At 41.8% G+C, this 26,669-nt stretch overlaps 1 protein-coding gene across 1 annotated transcript in view; it reads left to right on the top strand.

The window, feature by feature from the left end:
- The window catches only part of KCNB2 (potassium voltage-gated channel subfamily B member 2), a 251,054-nt gene that overhangs the window by 53,511 nt on the left and 170,874 nt on the right, over positions 1-26,669 (top strand). The window lies entirely within an intron of this gene.

Raw genomic sequence — 26,669 nt, forward strand, 5'->3', positions numbered from 1 at the left:
TGTTTCAGATATCTTTACTTGCCAAAGTGGAGAAGGGGGTAAGCTCTGGGATGTTTTTGACTCTTGTTGTCTTGAAAGAATTGTATGAAAATGACGTTCTACTAGCCTAATGTTTACATCCTTTTCACTGGGAAGGAGCACGACTGCTCGACTTTCTCCTCTTCAAACAAAGCAATTAACCAATCATATTTGGAAGAAAGGGATCTTCATCTTTTTGGATAGGCTTGCAAATAGAGAACTTCTGGAAATTCTTGGAAATCACTTCCCATTGTCATAATGACCTGAGGTCCATTCCATTAATTGGAACCATTTTGCTATCACATACTGTTCCTAGATAGTATATCATTATTTCAGGCAATTAGTTGCAGTACCACTTAACAGCTGCCCTATATCTGAGGGGAAATTATTTTCTTTCTTAAGATGTATCTTTTTGCTATCTCATTCTGAAAACCGCTGAAACCACAGCTTCTGTAAGTAGACTGACAACATAGTCATGAAAATTGCAGTAAGAATCTACCTGATTTAGGTTACAGTATGCAAACACACATTATGGCCCGCTATATGCAGAAACATAATAATTAGTATGTTCCAACTCTTTGCAGGCTGAGGCCCAGTTTTCTTTCTCTGGAATTATGAGCCTTAGAGGAACAGTTCCTACCACTTTTCTTTAAAGGAGAAAATGTATGATGAGGCTAATAATGGCTCACTTCAATTCTCACAGTATAGGAGACAAATATTTTATGGAATGTGAGCAATCAGTAATGGCAATAGAGTATCAGCTACAGTAAAAAACAACAATACCCCACTACTGTTTGTTTGTTTTTTGATCTGTTATTTGCAGACAGAAGACCAGCACAACCAGAAAGCAAAGTCTTCTTGAGTGTAATTCTCAATTACAAAACACCTTTGTTTTATCCCAGCACAGGAAATTGTTTATAATCAGATCTTGTATCTTGCTTATTTGGGACAAATAACTTGCTATGCATCTGATATCTACTTTTCCATATTCAGGGAATAAATCCTTCTGAAACACAAATGACTTGGAGATACCTCTTCTTTCTGCAGTTCCAGCTGTATTATGCCAGACGGCTTGAATCTCCAGGTGGACAAGAGTGCTTTTCATATATATGTGACTGTGCATGCAGTTTGCAAGTTTTAGCCTGGGGGGAGCTGCTTGCAAATTATAGCACAGACATCCTGGAGGGGGGGCTCTCCTCCTCCTCTCCCCTCTCCCATTTAACCTCTATGTGCAAGGCCTACCCAAATGACATCCCCAGGGCCACTCATAGGTTTCAGATTTGGGCCCTGAAATCTCAGGGCTGGGATGCTCCTGACCTGGTATCTCTTCCCCTTCAGCACTGCTGAAACAGAACATACAATTTTTACATAAATTCACTAATGGTTTTTAGGTATGCTTAATTTTTTTAAAATAGTTTTTTCCTTCCTTAGCAAATGTCACCTGAAAGCATGTATTCTCTTTGGGGAAACTGACCTTTTCAAATGACTTATTTATTAATTTAGAACATTCACTGATTTGCCTGCACCTAATTTGTGGGATCAATGGTAAAACGCTGACATTTGAATGCCATCATTTATTGTGTCCCTTCGTTCAGCATTTGCTCTGGCATTCAAAGATAGCTATAGAGCCAACACTGTGCTATAAAGGAAAACAGGAGCTATCTTATTTGAGAATATATGTGCATTTAAAAAAGTTGTTTGGGTGAAACAAGCAACTAGGCTTCCTAGGCTTTTTAACACTGCAGTCCTTTTAAACATACAAATGGAATTCACAGTGTGACATTTCTGAGTATTTGCAGTCCAATCTCAATGATTCTTCTATTCTCAGGAAAGTTGCTGGGTTCTTGGATCATTGCTATGAGTATTTGGCAAACATGTGGCAAAGACAGACTGATGCTGGCTTGGTGAAGCTTCCTTGGCCAACATCCAGAATTAAGTTAGCATGACAAAAACAAAGAATTGGCCACCATCTGTTTCTGTTTTTATCCGGCTAACTAGTAGACAAAGAAGACTAAGCTAATTGGCCTTCTTCCAACAACTCATATATTCTGCTTTGCCTGTTCCTTGTGACATGTTCTTCTCTGGCACCTCACCTCCTGAAACTCCTCAGGCTCCACCAGCAGTATACATTTAAAGCATTAGCATATCATTTTAAACAATCATGGCTTTCCCCAAAGAATCCTGGGAACTGTAGTTTGTTAAAGGTGCTTAGAATTGCTAGGAAACAGCTTATCCCATCACAGAGCTACGGTTCTCAGAGTTGAGGTTTAACAGTCAACCCTTCCTCCCAGAGAACACTTGAAAGCGATGGGAACAAAAGTTTCAGGTCCAGGAAGGAACAATATCTCGTTCTCCTCATGAACAAGAGGTCTGCTCATGAACAAGCAATCCATGATACTCCTTTATCTCCAGCTGTTGTGGTTAGGAAGCAAGAGCCTCCCTCTTGAATCTTCCAGTTGCTGGAAGCAACATAGGATTCTGGCTCTTTGCCTGTTCTTCTAGTTCCCTTGCTGAACTCCCTTTGATACTGATCTTGAACTGTTTCCTGACCTTGTTGATCTTGGCTTTTTGAGAATGTGCTGCACCTGGAACCCTTCTCTTCTGAGTGTTTCAGTTAAAGGCTTCATCCTCCCAGAACTGAGCCCCCATCCCCCTGAGGGTAGCCCTTGAAGTATGACAGTAGGCATGATACTGAGCCAGGCACAAGGAAAACCTAGTTTCCACAGCTTTCTGGATACCTGACCTGTCAGCATAATATCCATGCCAGACACCAGGGCAAGGGGATGGGCCTCCATTCATTCTACTGTGGCTGTAATTGCAACCTCGAAAAGAGAATGGGTAGGGAGGAATGCATTTGGAAGTAAGTGGCCCACTAAGAGAATGGGAGGTGTCTGGAAGCTTTGAAAGCTATCTTGGAAGGGGGATCAAAACTCATTGTGATGCATATGGAATAAACCAAGTTCTTGTATGAGTTTGGCATGGGGGAATAGCTCAGTTTTTGAGCCTAGTGCTGGGCCTGACTAGGGGAGTTCCCTTCCTACTTCGTTGTTTAGGCTACAACTGTTACTCCTTCACCTACTTATATCATTAAGGCGGTTCCTGTGATCCCTCCTTCCACCTCCACAAGGCCAAATAAATCTAATGAACACTGTAATAATAATCATGGGTGAGTTGCTGTGCTTCTTAAGGCATTGGCACCACAGGGTAAGCTTACTTGTTCTCAGTTTGTTCTTTGCTATTCCATTTGCTTGGTTGCCAAGCAACATACATTGCTAGGCATTTACATTATGCATTGGTGCACAACATGGCTTGTGTTTTAAAAACAACCATGGACTCAAATATGGCTATTATGACCAGGAATCTGAAGACTCAGTTGGTTATGTCAGTCTTTCAGCAATAAAGTCATTTACTAACCAATGAAACAAAATCCTTGATTATGTGTAATTGGTGTTCTTGCCTGTTTTACTGACATTACAGCTAATCGTGCTCAGCAACCCTCTCCGTTCAAAGGCATGTCTTTAAAAACAACTCAAAATGGAGCCTGCAGGCTATGAGTAGCTGCATGACTTGTTCCCCAACCCTTTTTCCACACTAACTAGCATTGTCAGTTTGGGTGCATTTAATGTATATCCATCTGTAGTTATATTCATGTTGAAGCTGATGTACACATATAGTTTTTCGGTGTCTAAATTGCACTTGATTGAAAGGGGCCATTTTCCACTTCAACTTGCATCACCTAGAACAATGTGTTTGGACAAAATACACCCCCCTCAATGTATATTTCATCCGCCCTCATTGGCAAACCTAACTACATCCTTGCTATTTTTCTTCTTGTTCCCTCTACTTTATAGTATTGCTCAGTCACTTTCACTGTGCTTCCTCTTCTAATGGCATTGCATTAATGCACAATAGTAGAGTGATGAGACATTGGGAAAGCCAATAATAATGGCTGGTATATAAGTAGAATCATGAGCTATAGTTGAGCATGCCACCAACTGTTCTTGTGTAGCGGCTTAAGGAGAACCCAAGACTGAGTTATGGTAGCAAGAAAATGCAACAGAAATGCTTTAATCAATGGGATTGAGAACTATACATGCTGAAGTGGAGGCAGAGGGATACACTCAAACAAAGGCACACAGCTGAAATTATATTGAGACTGCTTTCTCAACAAAAGTCTTTTTGCATGCAAAAATTTGTGATATTTCCTTTTGAATAGACAGGAACATCACAACTTTGGCAGTCTCATCATTAATCAACCAAGTAGGGATATAGTACTAAATATTCTTTATTGGGCAAGGTTGAAGCTTAGATGAAGAGAGGTCTCTTACATGGGAATGGAAGTCAACTTTGGTTCCATCAGTTTCTCATTCTTCCTATCTTAAATTTGATTCTCCACATTTCTGCAGCAATTTGCATTTTTTTTTAAATGCCATGAATTTTTCTAATACACAATTTTGTATGCAGTTGCCTAACACAAATATTTTAAAAGCAATTTTTCTTAATATAATACATTTTTGTATGTTATTTTCACTGATAATAATTTTTAGGCACACCTACCCCTAATATATGCATCTTTGTAAACACTATTGTGTTGGAGAAATGAATTGCAATATTTGGATATTAAAGAATGGCTATGTTCCAGTTCTCATATTGTCTCAGAAAGGGTGAACTTGACAGATTCAGCTTTAAATGAGAACTGAATCAAATTTCTCTCCTAACCCTAATCTTGGAGTACACAATGACTGAGGCCTGGTCTTGACATGCACTAGAATGAGGTGGTAGAGCACTGAGGTGCTAAAATGGGCTCTGACACTTAATGCTTTATGTGTTTAATCACATTTTTATTTATTTGTTATTAAGTTTATAACCTGCCCTTCCTCCTGAAGGAGCTCAGTGTAGCAAACAACTAGTGACAAAACAATAAAAACATCTTTAAAATATCCCCAGTACAGATTCAGACTGGGAAAGAATTTAATCCAAATGGCTTGTTGTTTTTCATTAAACATTAAAACATTAAAAAAATTAAAAATTACAAACTGAAAACCAGCACAATTGGCAAAGAGTTGCCTGCTGAGCTAGTTATCTTCCTGCTGAGCTAGTTTTCTATTTAAAGGGGTGTGGTTGGTTGGTTGGTTGGTTGGTTGGTTGGTTGGTTGGTTTTAATGTGAAGGAGCATTCACAATTGAAGTCCAGCAGCTCCAGTTTGAACTGAAGTAGTCTATTCTGCCATCACATTTCCACCTTATTAGCTACAGTGTGTATAAAGACCTGAATCCTTCAAGGTGTCTTGTTTTCTGAGTGGCTTGCTTTAAGAAAGATGAAATCTTCAACTGATACATACAGGATGATCATGATGATGATAATTTTTACTGGTTTGAGGTTTTTCTTACAAACTGACATTTCCAGCATGGAAAGATTGGAACACCCTTATTTGTAATTCACTTTCATCCTTGATATTTGCTATGGCTTCTTTTCTAATTGGTTTTACAATACCACTGAATGTGATTAAGAGGCATACTGTATGTAACCTTTCTTATAGTAGAAACGGAATATTCAGAAGTTATCTCCCATTGTCTTGAAAGGGGAAATGCCCTGACACTTGATATAAATACAATTTCATAAGCAAGATAAACATTGTAATGTACCTTATACTGAAATCTTAATCAAATTACTAATAAGATTGTAATGTGGCTATGCCAATAAGGTTATCGTTTCACTGGCAATTCAACAGTGCATAATACACAATATTTACAAAAATACATATTCAGTCTAAACCTAATCAAGTGCACTAGGATTTACAATTTATTATGAACTGTTTCAGCTGAAGGCATGTAAAAGTTAAGAATGCTTTCGTCTTCCTATTTCAGGGCCCTGTATATTGTGCCTACTAGCACAGAAATTATAGAGATTATTCCTAAACATTGAGTGCAGGGGTAGCCAATGGGATGCCCTCCAGATGCTATTGGACTACAACTCCCATCAGCCCCAGCCAGCATGGCCAGTGGCCAGGGATGGTGAGAGCTGTAGTCCAACAACATCTAGAGGACATCATTTTAGCTATGCCTAATCAAGTGGATGTTCCTCACCCTTCACAAAAAAGGAAGCTCTTGTTTCCAGACAGGATTGAGGTGGGGCAGGGTTCACTGGACACAGGATGTAATAGAGTATGTGCTGGCTTTAGGATTGCAACTGAATAGCCTGATTCTATGGACTGGTTTAATTTAGCATCTTGTAGACAGCTTGCACGAACACTGGGTCACGTTCCAGTGCATGGAAGCATGTTCCAGTAGCTCAGCAGCTCATAAGGTTAGGCTGCCTTGGAATGTTTTCCCGATGGCTACTCCCTTCTCCCACCAGATTAATATTTTTGCATTTCCTAACTGGGAAAAGAGGAGCTGATGCAACTTCTTCATAAAGGTAAGTGTGTCTTTCTTAAACTTAAGAAAAGCAGCTTGTTCACTCCTTTAGTGAGCCACCGAAATAAACCAAGGCTGGCTGGAACACAACTCCCTATGCAAGTCTTGTTAACAGTTTGTTACAGTCTCATTGATATAAGATGTTGCTTCCACCACAGGCTTTGGTGGAGATGAAACTATTCTCACAATTTCCTTTTAGATTTCGCAGCCCCCCCAATGCACTTTCCACATACTTCCGTCTCTATCGAAGCATGTGTGTGTTATAATAGGAAAACTATTTCCAGTGATGACAAGCATGAAAAGCAAGAGCAGGTGTAAATAAGAGTCTTGCAGGAAAACCAAGCTAGCTTGAGCAACAATTGGAGACAGGCATTTATTATTAAGCAACCTTGCAAAAACAGTGGAAAATGTACAGAAGGCAAAAGGCATCTTTCTCAATAAAAGTTGTCCCCAAGTGTTCCATACCCTTACAACATGATGTGCAATTTGCAGGGGTAAGAAATATTTCAAAGACTTCTTAATGTCCAGTGACATTTAAGGTCTGCAATTTCATTCACAGTCCTTTATGTAACTGCTGCTGGAAAATCTTAAGTGCTTAATTGAGTTCAGATATTTGTTAAAAGAATGGCCAAGGAACTTCAGGTTCTTGATTGACCCACTTCTCCCCATGGAATTTCAATGTTAGCTCTCCTTAGAACATGAACTGTCCCAGGGTACTCTTTGTACTTTAGCACACTACTGAGAATGTGAAACCAGATGTAGATGCTATGACACATGAAATGTTCTTCCAAAATGTGAGTGTCTGTTTAACCCTTTGTATTTCTGGCATGCCGTCTTCCACACCTTCTAGCAAAAAAGAAAACTTGCAAGAAATCTATGCAACTATTATGATATAGTTCTTTGAAGTCAAGCCACTGTGTGTTGTGCATTTTGAAATACATCCCATTTATAAGGTCAGATTTAAATATTTTTAAATGGATAAATAATGCATAGGCTGGTGTGTGGAGAGGGACTGAAACAGGAAGTAACCCTTTTTGCTATTTGGGCACAAAGCTGATGCACCCATTATTGTGGCTTAATATATCAAGGCACCCTTTAACTTTTCTTGCAGTGTGCAAGAACATTTAATGTGCTGTTCTTGCTGTCTGCTTTAATACTGCTGATATCATAAATATGGCCAATAATTCTTCATCAAATAAACTCAAGAACCTTTGCTTTAATCAGCCCTCTTGGCTGCTGTTTTCCCTACTTCCTACGTGGTAAATTTAAAGAAAGAGGAAGGAGAGAAACTGGAAGAGAAGGCTTATAACTATCCTAGACTGGTAACATTGGGGAAAGCCATAGAAAATGCCAGAACTTTTCTAGTGAGTTCTCAATACAGTAAAGGCTCAGAAACATAACCTGTTCTGAACTGGGCAGATTTTTTTCCATCATCAGTAGAATGTTGTGTCATATGCAAAAATTTAAGATTGTCCTGTCTTCTGTGGGCGTTTTTATTATGAGGATGTTTTAATCTAATATATTGGCTATGTAAAAATGGCCAATTAAGAAAACACAGCAAGACGGAGCAAACTTCCTGTGTATTTCATTATGTTGCAATAAATTATTTGCAAACCGTTTACATAATCCAGCCTGCTTCCATAAAATGCCCATGTGTACTGCTTGCTAAGTTAGCCTGAAGTGGCAGTGCATGGAAAACATGACCCTGGGAGTGCTGGACACCAGCATAGGCCCAGTGAAGGAGAAAGCAGCTAGTGGTTCAGCTCTAAGAAAATATATACTGTATAGCTCTCATCTTCTGAGCTGAAGTGTAGAACAGGTTTAATGTCAAGCAATTTCAGAGGAGAGATTAATGTAACCAGGGTCTCTTATGTGGAGTTTCTCCTGTTGCATGAACCTCATGCAAAAGTCAAAACTTTGTTTGGACCACAGGAATTCCCAGGCAGGATTGACAGCAACAGCAATATTTGCCAGTCTTCCAGGAAACGCCCCTGGGAGTCAAGGAGGCCAGCTGGCACCAGGCAGGATGAACTCAGCCCCATATGTGCATTCTTTAAAACAACGTGACATGCTCCCTGTTTCCCCAAGCACTGGAAAGGGCCAGCAACAGCATTACGGGATTTAGTGCCCTTTGGATGAGAGAGCGCACTGGGAGACATAAAGGTGTCTTTGTGATATTTGCTCTATTTACAAATATACAAGCAGAGGCTTTTGGAAGCAAGAGACTCTTAAAAACAAGCAGAAGATAAGCAGGGAGCAAATTATGTATGTGTACACACAAAGAGAGTTCCTATAGACTCCAGTGACTTCCAGCCGGAAGCTCTCAGTGTCTCTGAGTTCACATTCATATACTGGCTGAATGGCTCGGTTGGTTAGAATATGGTGCTGATAATCCCAAAGTTGCAGGTTCAATCCCTGTATGGGACAGCTGCATATTCCTGCATTGCAGGGGGTTGGACTAGATGATCCTCAGGGTCCCTTCCAACTTTACAGTCCTATGATTCTATTTTGAAGCTGCTTGCAAACTGACAGATCTCACATCTGGTGGTGAGTGGCATACACCTTGGGAATTTCAGAATGCAAACTCTAAGTCAAAAGTCCTCAAAAGTAAGCTCAAAATTAGTATCAGGATTTGCTTCCTGCCACCACAGCTCCCAACCAGGTAGCTTCCTGAAGACTGAAGGCGATAAAAATCTCCTCAACATCTCTCCCATTAAAAATATATATAAATTGAGTTCCTAATCATGAACTTTGATTAGCCAGGGTCTCTCCTCATATGTAGGAGTTAAAAGGAAAACAGTGATAACATAATAAACAATGAAAAGCAGGGGCTGCAGTCCAAGATAGGAAAATAGGTGGTAAAGGGAACACTTAACTACTTTAAATGAATTCAAATATCTAGGGCCAGATGAGTTGTACCCAAGGGTACCAAAGGAACTTGTGGGTGCAATCTCAGAACATTTGCCTATAATACTTGAGAATTATCAAACAGGGGAAGTTCCTGTGGTCTGGAGGCAGGCAAATGTTGTCCTCATCCTCAAAAAGGGGGTGGAAAAGAAGACCCAGGTAACTACCAAACAGTCTGATGTTGGTACTAGTAAGGTTTCTAGAGCTGATAATTAAACACTGAGCACTTAGAAAAGGATGCTGTGGTTACTAAGACCCAACATGAGACCCAGAAGGATCTCTTTTTTTTTGATAGAGTTACAAGTTTGGTGGGTCAGGGAAATGCTGTGGATGTAGTGTATCATGATTTCAGAAAGGCTTCTGACAAATTTCCCCATAATATTCTTGCAGAGAAGCTGCTAAAATGTGGGCAGGATTAAGTAACAGTTAGGTGGATTAGTAACTGGTTAAGTGACCAAACCCAAAGAGTACTAATTAATGGTTCCAGATGCAGAAATATAAGATGGGGGACACATGGCTTACTAGCAGTATATGTGAAAATAATCTAGGGGTCTTGGTGGACCACAAGCTTAACATGATTCAGCAGAGTGATCCAGCAGCAAAAACTAATGCTATTCTAGGCTACATCAACAGGAGTATAGTGTCCAGATCAAGGGAAGTAATAATACAACTCTATTCTGCTTTGCTCAAACTACACCTGGAATACTGTGTCCAATTCTGGACGCCACAATTTAAGAAGGATATTGACAAGCTGGAACGTATGCAGAGGAAGGCGACCAAGATGATCAAGAGTCTGGAAACCAAGCCTTATGAGGAACAGTTGAAGGAGCAGGGTATGTTTAGCCTGGAAAAGAGGAGATTGAGGGGAGATATGATAGCCATCTTCAAATATCTCAAGAGCTATTACATGGAAGAGGGAACAAGCTTGTTTTCTCCTGTTATGGATGGTAGGACTCAAACCAATGGTTTCAAGTTACAAGAAAGGAGATTTTGACTAAACATCAGGAAAAACTTCCTGACATTAAGAGCTATTTGACAGTGGAATGGTCTTGGGAGGTTCTGGACTCTGATTCCTTGGAGGTTTTTATGCAGAGGTTGGATGGCCATCTGTCATGGATGCTTTAGCTAAGATTCCTGCATTGCAGGGTGTTAGACTAGACGACCCTTGGGTCCCTTCCAATTCTATGATTTTATTATTCCCCCAAAAGCTGCTCCTGAAGGTTGGAAAACCCTTTAGAACAGCATGGGCTATGCCATGGCATAGATGGCTGCAGTTGGTAGGGAGGAATTGGTGAAAATGGGGTGCCTTGCCTTATACAGAAAAAAGCACTTATACTGTCCTAAAGCCACTATTGGGTGTAGCATATTGAATATTTAACTATCTTGTCCACCCATCAATATTGTATCAGAAAAAAATCAGTCTTCCTCTACCGCCACTTAAATAGTGTTATCTCTGAAATGAATTTGACTTTTTGTTTCTATGGCATATGAAGAGATGTTGTCATCACTGTGTAGTATCTGCACTCTAAATGGTTCTGCTAAGAATGAATTGTTGACAGTGCCTTGAATTTACTACAAATTGCCCTACAGGTTATCATCCTAATATTCCCTATTCTGTATTTTTGCATTATTTAAATATTATTATTACCTGTTTATGTTGACACTCCAATATAATGAATGGCTGCTGTCCATGTTGTGCCATGCTTCACAAAACAATAAACCGTTTGGCAGCTGGATACAATTTTTCATACTCATAATAATTCATTTTTTATTGCATGGGAATATACTATTCCTAATCATTATTTCTCACCCTGATGGGAACAAATCAAAATCTGAATTCTAACTAGGAGCAGCTAATACATATGCAAAGGAGGAGATGCAGCTGCAGACTTTTTCTAAAAGTTAAAACGAAATAACAATCAGATATTAAAAGCCTTTCATTTTATGCATTTCCATTCCAACAAATTACACAGATTATTAACTTTATTTCTTTTGAAGTAAAGGCTAGGCTTAAAGGGATCTGGCAGTCATGAGGATATATATTTGGAATGTTGCTTTTTCTAATCTCAGCCTGGGAAGTGCGGTGGGGCAAAGGGAGAAGGTCTGTTGTGCAAGTGGAAGTCCTTGTTCTGATGGGACAAAATAATTGGAAATGCACTCTATTATTTGGGGTATAAGAACTATTCTTTCTTGGAATGGGGTATGTGAAATTTCATCTTTCCCCAAACCAATATTCAAATATCATTTCTTACCGAATATACATTTTCTTGCATTAACTGCTTTATGTGGTCCTGTTTTACAATCCACTTCTAGTTGTATTCTGAAAAAGCATTCTTAAACATGGTGAGTTATGCTAGAATGTGGATGAGGAAAATTGTTTTTCCAACAGAGCATTTAACTGTTATTATTCTTGCTATTAGTATTGTTGGCATTATCATTATAAATGCACCATCCACATGAGTGGAAGATGCTGCTCTTCAAAGTAGTTGAGAAATCATTTGTTGGATTAAAAAAATGTTTTAATTTTAATTTCCTATTGAGCTCTTGCATAGTGATGTGAAGGATGATGATAAACGTGATTAATTACTAGACTTAAATATGCTGGCTCTGTTTGCCTAACAGTATTAACATTAATATTGAGACATGCAATATGATGATATGATGGTTTTCCCAGGCAATTTAGAGACAATATTAGGAGTCAGCATAATCAATCTGATTGTTTTGCTTTTGTGTTAATAAGATTCATGCAACAAATTATATTCCTTCTTTGAATCTGGTTTTCCTTGCTGGAGAACGTATATCAATTTTTTTCGCTGTTGTATCTCAGGTTTAGAGACAGGCACCAAGAAACCTTGCACTGCTTTCTTAGCACAGAGTTGCATTAAAGTATATTGTTTTAACTACAGTACTTTGCCAAATTTTGCCATTCAGCTTTTCTATATAAAAATGCATATATTAGTGAAAATACCAAGCCATAATACATTATATTAGGGAAGATTGTTTACAAAAAATGTGTATATTAGACCAAGCTCTGTGTGTGTTATATATAGGGACGCTGGTGGCGCTGTGGTCTAAACCACTGACCCTTGGGCCTGCCAATCAAAAGGTTGGTGGTTTGAATCCCCGTGATGAGGTGAGCTCCTCTTGCTCGGTCCCAGCTCCTGCCAACCTAGCACCCCAAAAAGTGCAAGGAGATTAATAGGTACTTCTCCGGTGGGAAGGTAAATGGCGTTTCCATGCTCTGCTCTGGTTTTGGTGTTCTATTAGTCAGAAGCAGCTTAGTCATGCTGGCCACATGACCTGGAAAAACTGTCTGCGGACAAACGCCGGATCCCTTGGCCTGTAAAGTGAGATGAGCGCCACAACCCCAGAGTCGTTCACGACTGGACTTAACTGTCAGGAGTCCTTTTTGTGGCTTTTCAAGAATCCTTTTTTTAAAAAAGCTGGGACCAATATACCTGACTGCCCCCCACCTCCCAAATGGGCCTGCCTGCCAGGATGGGGCCCTGACTGACTCCAGCTACAAAAGCTGAGGCTGTCATACAGACTCTTGGGCTGGGGTATTGTTTAGGGGGATTTGTTGCTGTTATTGATGTTACATTTCTGTATCTTTGTTTTGGTTCTTACAATTTATGTGGAAATAGTTCAATTCAGTTGTGTACGTTTTGATGTTTTATTTACTGTTTATGACTACTTTTGTTATGCTTGTAATTATGTAATTTATTCTTGTTGTAAGCCACCTTGAGCATGGTTTTGGCTATGGAAAGGCAGCATACAAATAAAATGATGCATATATGTATGTGTCCAGGCTACCTTATCGCTGAAAATCTAAAAGGTAGCAGTAAAGAGAAGAGTTCCTGATCTTTCTAAATCATTTTTTATTTAGTGAGAAGCATGTGAGGCAGTTGATTGAGATCAGTGTTGCAATCCCATATAGGTGCATCTGTTGGATTTGTTGTGTAATGGATTTGCTCTGCATGATGGCGGGGGGGGGGGTTGGGTATGTGAAGGAATTGCTGTTTAAAGTAACGTCATCTCTGCACACCCTCACTCATTCATCCTCAGGGCACTCACAATGCCTCTTAATTTTCAGCTGTTCCTCTGTCCCTTGTTACCCTTATGCAAAGTCCTCACATTGTCCCCATGTGTGCCTATTATTCTTCTGCATTTGTTTCCTGCTATATTTAAACACTATTAGAAACTGCTACAAATGTCCATCTGACATTGTAGCCCTTATTCAAGTGCTGTGCTGTTCCATACAGATCCATTAGAGGGAGCAGCATATAGATCAGATTCAAGAAAAAGCTGCAAGAAGGTTTCAGTAGCCTGGAGCAAGAGAAACTTTTGTTTTCTAGTTCTGGACCTTTATTAGGACTCTTCCAGACATACTATTTCTCCACAGAGACATTCCAGACAATCACAAGCAAAGTATCAACTGGCCCATGTGAAGAAATGTACTGAACATTTGGCTGCTTTTCCATATTTGAGAATCTACACATGCACAACATATAAGACATACTTGAACATGATATGATTCATGACAACTAGTCTTTTCTGATACCAGTATTTCATACACCAGCAATTTAAACAACCACACACAAGACCTTTCAGTCATTCTAAGTACATGCAATGAATGCATGAGGGACTGGCAGTATGGTGGCAGACCCTCGCCCCCAACTTATGTACATTCCCTAGAACACATGTAGAGAGTCCCTGCATGTACATGTTTCTGAACATATATAGAGAACCCATGCCACATTGTGGTGTGGTAAAGGTTGTGGGCCTTATGAAGTGGTTAAATTTCCTGACATTTACCACATGGCAAATTAATAATATGTGGCATATTTATTGTCACAAGTAGGGAAGGCATGACTAGAGTTGTATTTTAAAGAAATTCCAGTCTCCCCTGGTTTTCTCTATGCTTTTCGGTTCTTAAATTTAATATTTCTATACCAAGTGTTGTTTATGTTATGTTGTAAGATGGACATATCTTCTGTTATCATGAAGCTGCTATCATCATCATCATTTATATCAGTTCTGGCCTGCATTATTATTATTATTATTATTATTATTATTATTAATTTCTTTAATAATAAAAAGAGTTCTTTAAAGAGTTCTTTCTCAGGTAAAAGCCATAGTTGTATCTCTTATGGTTCTGTATGTCGTAACGTGGGGTATGGGTGGTTTGTGATAGTGATTTCCATGTGTAAACGTAAGACTTTCTAGGACATTTTTCCATCCTTGACTGTTTATGTTGTAATTATGATGTGCATATATGCATAGACTTCATACTCAGACCTAGTTTCCTTATGGTAATGTATGAAGTGTGCAATGTCTGGACATCATAGTATAATTTTAAAATAATTGACTATGCATGTTCAAAATGTAGAACGTCTTCACAGGCTTAAAAGCAATGCACCAGAGGATGTGACAGACTTAAAAGTGAGAAACTTTTTAAAAGCCAGACACTGTTGTATTTTTTAAAGAGAAAGAGATATTCTCCAAAGAGAAGGAATATATTTTATTTGAAACATGATCAGCATGAATAAAATTTTAAGACTGTGAGAGCATATCAACCATCTACTTCTGACCAGGTAGGGGTAACAAAACACTGCAGCAATGCATGGTGGGAGATATCTTCACTCCATAGCAACATAACAATTCAGTAACTAGGGGAGGAGCAACAAAGCCAGCCACAGTAGTTAATATTGCTACACATGCTTAAGAAGTGGGTGAATTTCCCCACATGGTAATTTTTTAATGGATTCATAAAAAATGACTGCATTTTATTTGTTTTAATTGTCTTGATGGTTTTAACTCTGCAAGAGGCTTTGTGTGTCCATGGACAGAAAAGTGAGATAGCAATAATAAATCAAATCCATCATTTCAACTTGACCATCTGTATTCACCCAGAATATCCTATTAGTGATTTCTGCCTCCTTTCTGTTTGTATAGGAACCTTATGTGAGCACTTACTTGCATAAGGCTGTCCAGGTGTTCCTTTAGAATGTGTGGGAACAACATATGGAAGGGGTGTGGGGCCATGCTCCTCTCAAACTAGCACCTTTTTTCCATTGATCAAGAATGTCTGAAGCAGGATTCTTCATGCAATCAGCTTAATTAATCACAAACATTTCCATTTCAGATCTTCCCATTCAACGCACAAAGGTTAGGGTGGAAGGTGGTGGGGACATTGGAGTAGATTCAGCACACTAGCCCCACTTCCCATCTGCACATTGTTCCCCCACTTTCGAAGAACATCTGAACAGGGTGATAGTAGCTGTAATATTCCTGGACAGGCATAGTCTGCCCATGATGATCCATGCTTTCTCAACCTCCTGGTTGGATTACTGAAATAAGTGTCCTTGAAGATGACCAGCAAGCTGCAATTAGCCAGAATTCTAAATGCAGCAGCCAAGTGGAATTACAAAAAAGATGTTCTGGTTGCCTATTTGCATCCAATCCTAATTGGAGGTGCTGGTGCTGATTTGTAGAGTCCTAAATATATGGGGTCTCAAATTGATGGAATTATTTACCTATATTATTCTTCCCATGCCTTAAGATTGTCAGTTGAGGCTCTATTACAAAGTAACTTTGCAAAGGGAGGAAATTATGTGGCAACAAAGAAGAGAGCCTTCCTTGTGATAGTGCCCTGGTTGTAGAATACCCTCCCCATAGAGGTGTAGAATAAGACTGGCACTGCCATTTGACATTTTAATCATTGGCTGTGCTTTTAGTCTGCTCTGTTTCTTTAATTGCTTCAAAAATATCTTTTATTGCTTTCTTTCTTCTTACTGCATTTTTTTATGGTAGGTTAGTCTAGCCATGCCACCCTGCTATCTGTAAGGATGAATATTTTAAAGAAAATATTTTAAACAATTTTAAAAAAACAAATAAAGCTATATACCTTAGCTCTTGGTTTAGCCAGGCTAAGTAAAGGAGTTACTATGAGCCATAAGCCCTCACCATGCACTTTACCTGATCATGTTCAAGCTCCCAGGAACTATGTATGGAGGCTTCCCCCTGCACACATCCATGCCTAACACAATATGTTAGTGAGATGTCATCAGGGATAGGTCTAAGGGATAAATGAGATGTCATCAGGGATAGGTCTAGCCTTGTCAGTCTTTATTTTATACATTTATTAGTGTATATCCCATTGTTGCTGTTTTCCTGCAGTCATTTTTATATAATTTTAAGTGTTTTAGGCAGACACAGAAAATATGCCTTAAAAGTACTTGTCAGAAATATGCATTCTAATATATGTGAAATAATCCAAGTCTGATCATGATGATTCTCAAATGGAAGATGAAGAGCCTCCTTTAGACCTACTCTATTTGCATAAATGCAAAATGCCGCCCTATCAACCCAGAACTATTTTCAACCTATTAATGCAAATGATTACCCAAACTGACAGGGCAATGAGAAAGCAATTCCAACAAATGTGTTTATTTGTTTAGTCAAAAGTACAACTGGTGTGATGTGCAATGCGACTAGGACATGCATACATTATCAGTGTAGTATTTATTTAGATTTCTCATCCCATCCAATCCGGAAACAATAACTACAGTGGTACCTTGGGTTACAGACGCTTCAGGTTATAGACACTTCAGGTTACAGACTCCACTAATCCAGAAATAGTACCTCGGGTTAAAAACTTTGCTTCAGGATGAGAACAGAAATTGCGTGGCGGCAGGAGGCCCCATTAGCTAAAGTGGTACCTCAGGTTAAGAACAGTTTCAGGTTAAGAACGGACCTCCAGAACGAATTAAGTTCTTAACCTGAGGTCCCACTGTACATCACATAGATTTGAATATTAAACACTCTGCTGCCTTATGTCCATTATGCCAACTGACTTCTCTTCCTATGTTTTTGGAGTGACCTGACTCTGAAACACCCATGAGTAGTAAAACTGACTAAACCCTTCATTTTTACTACTCCAGTGGTAGTTTGAAACAGGGGTGGGTTGTGCATAACACAGCAGAAATCTCTATGATACTTTCTAGGAACTTCCAAGCATTCCAGGTCATTTTTCAAACATCTTTTTTTCTTTCCCATGCATGAACTGTGTCTGAATAGTCATTGATGTGTACATAAAGAGTCTTTGATAGAACCCACAAGAGCTACCAAGTTCTTAATAGCACAGTCAAACGTATGTCTACTCACTCAGCAGTCCCCTTGACTTCAAGTGGGTATAGGATTGCAACCTACAGCTGCAATGAGGCTTAGAAATATAGCTTAGATATGCCTCGTGCTGTTAGAGACACTAATATTAGAGACATAAATTGCACACTTACCTGCGAATAATCCCCACTGTATCAATGGAGCTACTCCAGAACTGACATGTATAGGATGGAGTTACTTCTTAATACACATATACAGGTTTGCAGTGCTTACTCCTACCTGGAATTAAGTTCCATTGAACACTTTAGGACTTCTGAAGAAAAGAACATAAGTTTGTACTGCATATCATTCAAATGTAGGAGAGACTTCTCCAGTGTCTCTGAATTGTAATATGGAATGTATGCATGAACTTTCATTCATGAAAATGCTTTACGTCCTTATGAATGAAGGACTGCCTTTGAAAATGTAAGGCAGGTCTGTCTGTTATAATAATAATAATAATAATAATAATTTATTATTTATACCCCGCCCATCTGGCTGAGTTTCCCCAGCCACTCTGGGCGGCTCCCAATCAGTGTTAAAAACAGTACAGCATTACATATTAAAAACTTCCCTGAACAGGGCTGCCTTAAGATGTCTTCTGAATGTCAGGTAATTCTTTATCTCTTTGACATCTGATGGGAGGGCGTTCCACAGGGCGGGCGCCACTACCGAGAAGGCCCTCTGTCTGGTTCCCTGTAGCCTCACTTCTCGCAATGAGGGAACCGCCAGAAGGCCCTCGGCGCTGGATCTCAGTGTCCGGGCTGAACGATGGGGGTGGAGATGCTCCTTCAGGTATACAGGACCGAGGCCGTTTAGGGCTTTAAAGGTCAGCACCAACACTTTGAATCGTGCTTGGAAACGTACTGGGAGCCAGTGCAGATCTCTCAGAACTGGTGTTATATGGTCCCGGCGGCCACTCCCAGTCACCAGTCTAGCTGCCGCATTCTGGATTAATTGCAGTTTCCGGGTCACCTTCAAAGGTAGCCCCACGTAGAGCGCGTTGCAGTAGTCCAAGCGTGAGATAACCAGAGCATGCACCACTCTGGCGAGACAGTCCGCGGGGAGGTAGGGTCTTAGCCTGCGTACCAGGTGGAGCTGGTAGACAGCTGCCCTGGACACAGAGTTAACCTGCGCCTCCATGGACAGCTGTGAGTCCAAAATGACTCCCAGGCTGCGCACCTGGTCCTTCAGGGGCACAGTTACCCCATTCAGGACCAGGGAATCCTCCACACCTGCCCGCCTCCTGTCCCCCAAAAACAGTACTTCTGTCTTGTCAGGATTCAACCTCAATCTGTTAGCCGCCATCCAACCTCCAACCGCCTCCAGGCACTCACACAGGACCTTCACCGCCTTCACTGGTTCTGATTTAAAGGAGAGGTAGAGCTGGGTGTCATCTGCATACTGATGAACACCCAGTCCAAACCCCCTGATGATCTCTCCCAGCGGCTTCATATAGATGTTAAAAAGCATGGGGGAGAGGACGGAGCCCTGAGGTACCCCACAAGTGAGGGCCCAAGGGTCTGAACACTCATCCCCCACCACCACTTTCTGAACACGGCCCAGGAGGAAGGAGCGAAACCATTGTATAACAGTGCCCCCAGCTCCCAACCCCTCTAGACGGTCCAGAAGGATGTTATGGTCGATGGTGTCAAAGGCCGCTGAGAGATCCAGCAGAACTAGGAAACAGCTCTCACCTTTGTCCCTAGCCCGCCGGAGATCATCAACCAGCGCGACCAAGGCAGTTTCAGTCCCATGGTGAGGCCTGAATCCCGATTGGAAGGGATCCAAATGGTCCGTTTCCTCCAGGCGTGCTTGGAGTTGTTCAGCAACCATCCGCTCAATCACCTTGCCCAAGAATGGCAGATTTGAGACTGGGCGATAGTTGGCCAAATTGGCCGGGTCTAAAGATGTTTTTTTAAGAAGCGGTTTAATGACCGCCTCTTTCAGCGGGTCTGGGAAGGCTCCCTCACAGAGGGAAGCATTCACCACCCCGCAAAGCCCATCGCCCAGCCCTTCCCGGCTCGCTTTTATCAGCCAGGATGGGCAAGGATCAAGGAGACAGGTGGTCGGTTTCACTCGTCGAAGCAGCCTGTCCACATCCTCGGAGGTAACAGATTGGAATTGATCCCATATAACAGGACCAGACAGAACTCTAGCACTCTCCCGCCCTGGCCCTGCTCCCACTGTGGAGTCGACCTCCCTCTGAATCTGAGCGATTTTATCTGCAAAAAACTTTGCAAAAGCATTGCAGGAGATCTTGGGGTCCCTACCAGGCCCCGGTGGTACAGGTGGTTCCGATAAACTGCGAACCACCTGAAAAAGTCTCCTGCTGCTGTTTTCTGCAGATGCAATGGAGGCGGCGAAGAAGGCCCTCTTCGCCGTCGCCATTGCCACTTGGTAGGCTCGACGTTGAGCTCTAACCCGTGTCCGGTCTGATTCAGAATGAGTTTTCCGCCACCGGCGCTCTAGCCGTCTCAACGATTGTTTCATCACCCTCAGCTCCGGGGAAAACCACGGGGCTGTCCGGGCTCCATGCAATCGGAGAGGGCGCTTCGGAGCCAGACAGTCAATAGCCCTGGTTAACTCCGCATTCCAGCGTGCCACCAGGGAATCAGCTGAAAGGCCATCAACTTGGGATAAAGCATCCCCTACCACTCTCTGGAAGCCAATTGGATCCATTAAGTGGCGGGGGCGGACCATCCGAATCGGTCCCACCTCCCTGCGGAGGGGAAGGGTTGCGGAGAAGTCCAGTTGCACCAGGAAGTGATCTGACCATGGCACTTCTTTTGTTTCGCTTTTAGTTAATGTCAGATCACCAACATCCGTAGAGGTAAACACCAAGTCTAAGGCATGTCCGTGGCTATGAGTTGGGCCAGACTTATTCAGGGACAGCCCCATGGAGGCCATGCTTTCCACGAAGTCCCGAGCGGCCCCTTGTAAGGTCGTGTCGGCATGGATGTTAAAATCCCCCAGGACAACCAAGCTAGGTGTCTCCAGGAGCATATCCGCCACGACCTGAAGCAGCTCGGGCAGGGAATCCTTGGTGCAGCGGGGAGGTCGGTACACCAGTAGGAATCCTGTACTGCCCCTATTGCCCAACTTCCAGAACATGCACTCAGAAAACTGGGTCTTCCCAATAGGACGCCTGGTGCAGACTAATGACTTCCTAAAAATCACTGCAACCCCCCCTCCCCGCCCACATGACCTGGGTTGCTGTGCGTAAGAGAAACCTGGTGGGCAGGCAGCGGCAAGGACAGGCCCATCTGCCTCATCCAACCAGGTCTCTGTCACACATGCCAGGTCAAATCCTCCATCCACAATCAGGTCGTGGATGGCAGTGGTTTTATTCATCATTGACCTGGCATTGCACAGCAACACTTTCAGGTCATGTGGGTTTCCCTTGCTGATTACTGTATCCTTCCGGTCAGGACCAGACCTGGAGGCAGGGATATTCCTCAAACAACGACTAAACCTGCCTCCTCGGTAATGACATGGTCTGGTCTTAGCATAACTCCTCCTCCTGCCCGTGATCACTGAGATCGGGTGTCCCAATACATCTCCCCCTGTGGAACCTGCCCCACCCAATCTATTGGCTGAGGCCCACTCCCAGGCAGCCATGACCCTTCCCCTTAAAAGGCAAAATACAAACTATATAATAATTTAACAGAATAATAATAATAATAAAACAAAACAGAACAAAACAAAACAAAGCAAAACAAGGAACAATAGTGCTGACTCAGTGCTTATCCCACCCCAAGCAAAAATAAAATAATGAAATAATATAATATTATAAAAAACAACAACCACCATTTAAAGTGCTGCAAATTAAAAGCGATTAAAACATTTAAAACCATTTTGTCCATTGCTGCCGGTAGCTGCTCAGGCCTCTAAACTGTAGTGGTAGTGCAGGCCCCGCCCCCTAGGCCGGATGGAGTTGGCAGAAGAGGGAGCGGTCCTCCCAACACTCACGCAAGCAGCAGCAGCAGCAGCCGTGTCCCGGAGGCCTCTCTCAGGCCTCTTATGCTGTGGGTGTGAGTGCAGGCCCCGCCCCCTAGGCCAGATGGAGTTGGCAGGAGAGGGAGCGGTCTTCCCAACACTCACGCAAGCAGCAGCAGCAGCAGCCGTGTCCCGGAGGCCTCTCTCAGGCCTCTTATGCTGTGGGTGCGAGTGCAGGCCCCGCCCCCTAGGCCAGATGGAGTTGGCAGGAGAGGGAGCGGTCCTCCCAACACTCACGCAAGCAGCAGCAGCAGCATCCGTCCTGTTGCGCTAGCTCTATGAAATATAAAAGAAAAAAATAACTAATTCATAATGTGATACATTTTTTTAATCAATGTTATGATTGTGGAAAGATTAACTCAACAAAATAATTCACATGATAATTTGTGTTCATTCTTCTGACTTCTAAGTGTGGCTTCTAAAAAGCAACAATGGATTGTATCCATTGTTAGCCCTACTCAGAGTAGACAACATGGAAATAAACATGACTAACTTGGGTCCAGTAATGGGTCTATGCTGAGTAGGACTGGGTTGGATAAAACCTTATGGCTCTTAATTTTGAATTCTCTGGGTTATTTGTGATGCATAGCTTTGCTTTTTATTTTATTGAATGTTGTTGCTGTATTTTTATTGTTTTTACTTAGTTTTTTATTATATGAAGCAGTATCAAAAAATTATAAAATAAATAAATGTCCACATGAATAGATTCTGGCCACAGAAACACCTGGAGCCTTGGGGAGATACTTTCCTTGTAAACTGGCCCAAAGTATTTACATACTTGAAGCTGAGAATTCTAGAATAAGAACATCCTGATCTAAATATACAAATGAACTGATATTTATCGCATTCATGCAAATTATATCTATGTATATAACTGATTAGTTAGGGCTCTTCAGATAGGGATGAGAATATAAGCACATGAAATAGATTTTTATCTCCTTTTTACATTTAATACAGTGCCATCTTCTTTGCAGTATATTATCGTCTTGTATGGCACACAATATCTGACATAACTGCGGAAAGATCCATGGTTATGATTATGTAATATTACCAAAGGGAGCTTACGTTGACTTTTAACAACATCCGGAAGAATCTACTGAGCCCATGAGAGCCACTGATTCAAGAAGCAAAGCAGAGAAACAATGTCTAGGAATAAGCAGTTAATTGGATGCAATTATACAAGAAGGGGTATGGCAGCAGAGCTTGTAGCCTGCACTATGAGAGAGGGAAAAGAGGCAAATAAACCAGCCAATATGACCCCACTTTCTTCACTGCTGTCACCAAGTGGATGTCTGATTTTCCTCTATCTGCCTTCACTAAAAAGCCCTTTAATATTTTGGACTTTAGTACTGGGAGTAGGTTGGGCCAGTTAAACAGAGTGGCCTCAAAACAAGTTTCCCAAAACCATGTTTTTTTTTTACTTAAGAATGGGTTATTGTAGTTTTTCTTGGTAGTCAGCATTGCCTATATATACCACATTACTTCCTGTGTTCCAGTAACACTTAGCATGTATGTATCCCTTTGAGACGATATCTACTGAAACCTCTCATGGCCACCAAAGGAAATACTGGTGTCTCTAGGTGCTGCTCTGACTCCCTCTCAAGCTTGCTGTTTTATTTCTAGATCACATCACTGCAACTCAATTCTGGCTTTTCCTTCTAACTAACCGTGAGTTCCCTCCCATTTGCCACCTCACACAGAGCCGCTTTCTTTTGTTTCCCTTAATGGACCATCGCCCAAGCAATCACCTCATCAGGAAGCTAGCCTTACTTATATTTTAAGACTTGCTGGATCCAGGGGTTAGGAGGGCCTCTGCATACAGCCCCCTTCCCCCTACCCAAAACTCATAACACCATGATCAACATTCTGCAGTTTAGTTTCAGTTACATTTTTCTTTCAAGCAAAATTGCTATAAGCAGGAGCATATTATGCAAACTCTCATACATGATGGGAGTCTCCTAAAGGATTTTTTCTTTTTGTCAGCTAGAATATTATATACTCAGCTATCGGTTGTATATAACTAAAGCTGCAGTTATAAAACCATGTATCTGGGAGTAAGCCCCATTGAATTTAGTAAACCTTACTTCTGAGAAGACATGGTTAGGATTGCACAGGAAGTCATCCTCAGGCCAGACCCACTGAAATCAATGGACCTCCTAACTTCACCGATTTCAATACATCTGTTCTGTGTCTCACTCCATTGGATACTACCCAAAGTCTAGATCTGAACAAAGTCAGCTTGAGAAAGTGAGATGCTTTTTGTCATTTTATCAATGTTTTCTTATACAGTTCAGAGGTGTTTTGTTTTTTTCTATTTGTGATCTCTAATTTATGCAGATGATTTCTGCCCTCCCAGCACTTTCTAAATGTTTGTCCAGTTTTGTCCCTGGCTAAAAATCTAAAAACTTCAGAGGCTGCCGCTGGAGCAGAACAAAGGAACAGGAATCAATTTCATTTTCTAAAAACAGCCCAAATCCTGAAGGTTGTGGTTCATTTGAAAACAGCATCTTGCCCATGACTTGTCCTTCCTGGATGTGTACTTTGCTTTCACTGAACTGCTTCTCTCCTTCTTGATAATCTTGTCTGGTAAACTTCCATTAATAGAAGTGGGAACAGAAAGAAAAAGAACCAACAGAAAACCACAGGGCTTGTTTGAAATAATTTATCAAGCCACTGGCACAGTGACTTTACAAAATAATGGAAAGCAGCTGTGTGACTAGAGTATGTAGATGGGCAGGCTGCAGCTAAAAGACCCATCTAAAGCAGAGCATAAAGAAGGCCAAAACAACTTATTTTCTCCTTCTCCATGCTCCTCTGCAAACATTGTCATAGTTGGAGTTGGCTGTTGGCTCCTGATCGTATTCATGCTGCCTAGCCTGGCAGCACAACTACTGGAAACACCAGTGGTGAGAAAAGGCATGTGCTCCTGTTCTTTCTGTCTTCTTTTCTAGCTGGGAAAAGGTTGGCTGAGCCTGGAAGTCTCTTTGGTTTTAGAAGACTCCTTTTAGTGGTAATGTTGTGTTGTAATGTTGCAACCCACCTTGGGACCTTAGTGAATGGCAGGTGTTGATAATAATAAATAACAGATTTGACTGCAGGGGATTCCCAATGCTCTAGATTCAGCACATAGGCTGTCAACTGCCAGTCAGGAATGGGTGTAGTTGCTGTCTTCTCCCACTTCTGCGCCTGCCTGAAAAGTCATCCTAAATGCCTTCCCAACTGCAGAGAGCCTTGCAAAGGCATGAGTGGACCTGATTTTGCAAAAATAAAGGGAGTACATAAATTCCTTGGTCCTCTTGTGTCTTTCCAGCACTCTGCTGCCAAAATCATCCACTTCTCTTCTCTTTCTGATTACCTGACACCCCTACTTTAAATCCTTACACTGCCAGCTTGTTTGCTCCAAGATCAATCACAAGTTTATTGGCTTATTTTCAAAGCCCCCATGGTCTTTATCTCTCCACTCTTACATCCCTGCCAACATTATCCACTCCTCCACCACTCTCTACCGATTCCCCATTCTCTTTGTTCATTGCTGCCTTATATGCTTGGATCTGCCTCCCAGAACCCTTGTGCAATGCCACCTCTCTTACTTTGTTCAAATCCCTCAAAACCCACATTTTCAGTTAAGTCCTTATCACCCATGCCCTACTGCAGGGGTAGCCATTGTGATACATCGATGATGATGGCCCTTATCCTCTTGTATGATGATTATAATAGGAATTTTATTCCTACGACTTACAGACCAGATTCTTGCAATGTGCTTGCCTGGGAATGTCCTTGAAAACAACTGAGAAACTTCAGTCGGTCCAAAATGCAGTGTGGCCAGATTACTGGCAGGCGTTGCTTTTAGAATTTGTATAATCCTTGTTTGAAAACAGCTGCATTGGCTGCAAGTTTCTTTCCAGGCCTGATTCCAAGTGCTCACATTAGTTTTTAAAGCCCTAAATGACTTTGGCCCAGAATATCTGAAAGATCGTCTCCTTCCCTACACCTTCTTGAGCAGGGCTGGCCTACCCATGAGGCAAGGTGAGGCAACCATCTCAGGCAACAGGGTCCACTTGATATTTCCCCTTGTTTCTTATGTAGATCTGCCCTCACCCCTTCTTCCCTGGCGGGAAGAGGGGCACCATTTGGGGGTCAACCTCAGATGCCAAAATGTCTTGGGCCAGCCCTGCTTTTGGATGTTACAACAGAGGGGCCCTAGGTAGTTCTGCCACTCTCAGAAGGTGGCCTGGGGGAGGGCATTTTCTGTGGCATGGAGCTCTATCCCCACAGAGGTGTGTCTGGCAACTTCTGTAAATAGTTTTTATCAAATGCTGAAGACATACCTTTTTATCCTACCCTGTGGCACTTGAAGTGTATACATATATTTAATACACACCCTATGTGTGTTATTTTAACTTGTTTCAAATTGTTTTTAATGTTGTATTTGAAGTTATTGTGACCAACACTGGGTTGTTAAGGTAAAAGGTAAGGTAAATACAAAAGCATTATCATTATCATCTGTCCAGTGGCAGAGTGTTCCCTGCCTGCTCCCGGGGTGCGCATGTGACCCCTATTGGAGTTTTCAGGTGTTCCTAGCCTTCATTAAATCATGAGAAGGCACTGATGGATGTTTGTGGGAAGCCCTGCGACTTTAGTGCAACAGCACTTTACACTCCTTCAGTTTCCAGCAAGTAGAATTCAGAAACATACTGCCTCCAACAGTGGAAGCAGAATACAGCCATCAGGGTTAGCCATCATGATTCTAGAGTTCTAAGTACTTCACAAGTACCGTATTTTTTGCACCATAACACTCACTTTTTTCCTCCTAGAAAGTAAGGGGAAATGTCTGTGCGTGTTATGGAGGGAATGCCTACGGGTGGCGGGGGGGATCTGCTGCAGTCGTGAGCAGAGGATCCATGGTTCCCCTTCCTTCCCTCCTCCGTGGCTCGCTTTGAAACAGCAAAGCGGGAGAAGAGCCGCTGAGTGGGGAGGAGAGAGGGACAGAGAGCCTGCTTCTTTAAAGGAGCAAAGCAGGAGAGGAGCCGCTTACACAAGTGTAAGCAGCTCCTGTCCGGTTGGTTCCTTTAAAGCAAGCAGGCTCTCTGTCCCCCTCTCCTCCCCACTCAGCTCGCTACATAGCAGCAAAGTTTTTCAGCTCGCTAAGCCAGGGATGAGCGGGGA

Source organism: Podarcis cretensis (assembly GCF_951804945.1).
Source record: "Podarcis cretensis genome assembly, chromosome: 7".
In the NCBI taxonomy this organism is placed as follows: Eukaryota; Metazoa; Chordata; class Lepidosauria; order Squamata; family Lacertidae; genus Podarcis; species Podarcis cretensis.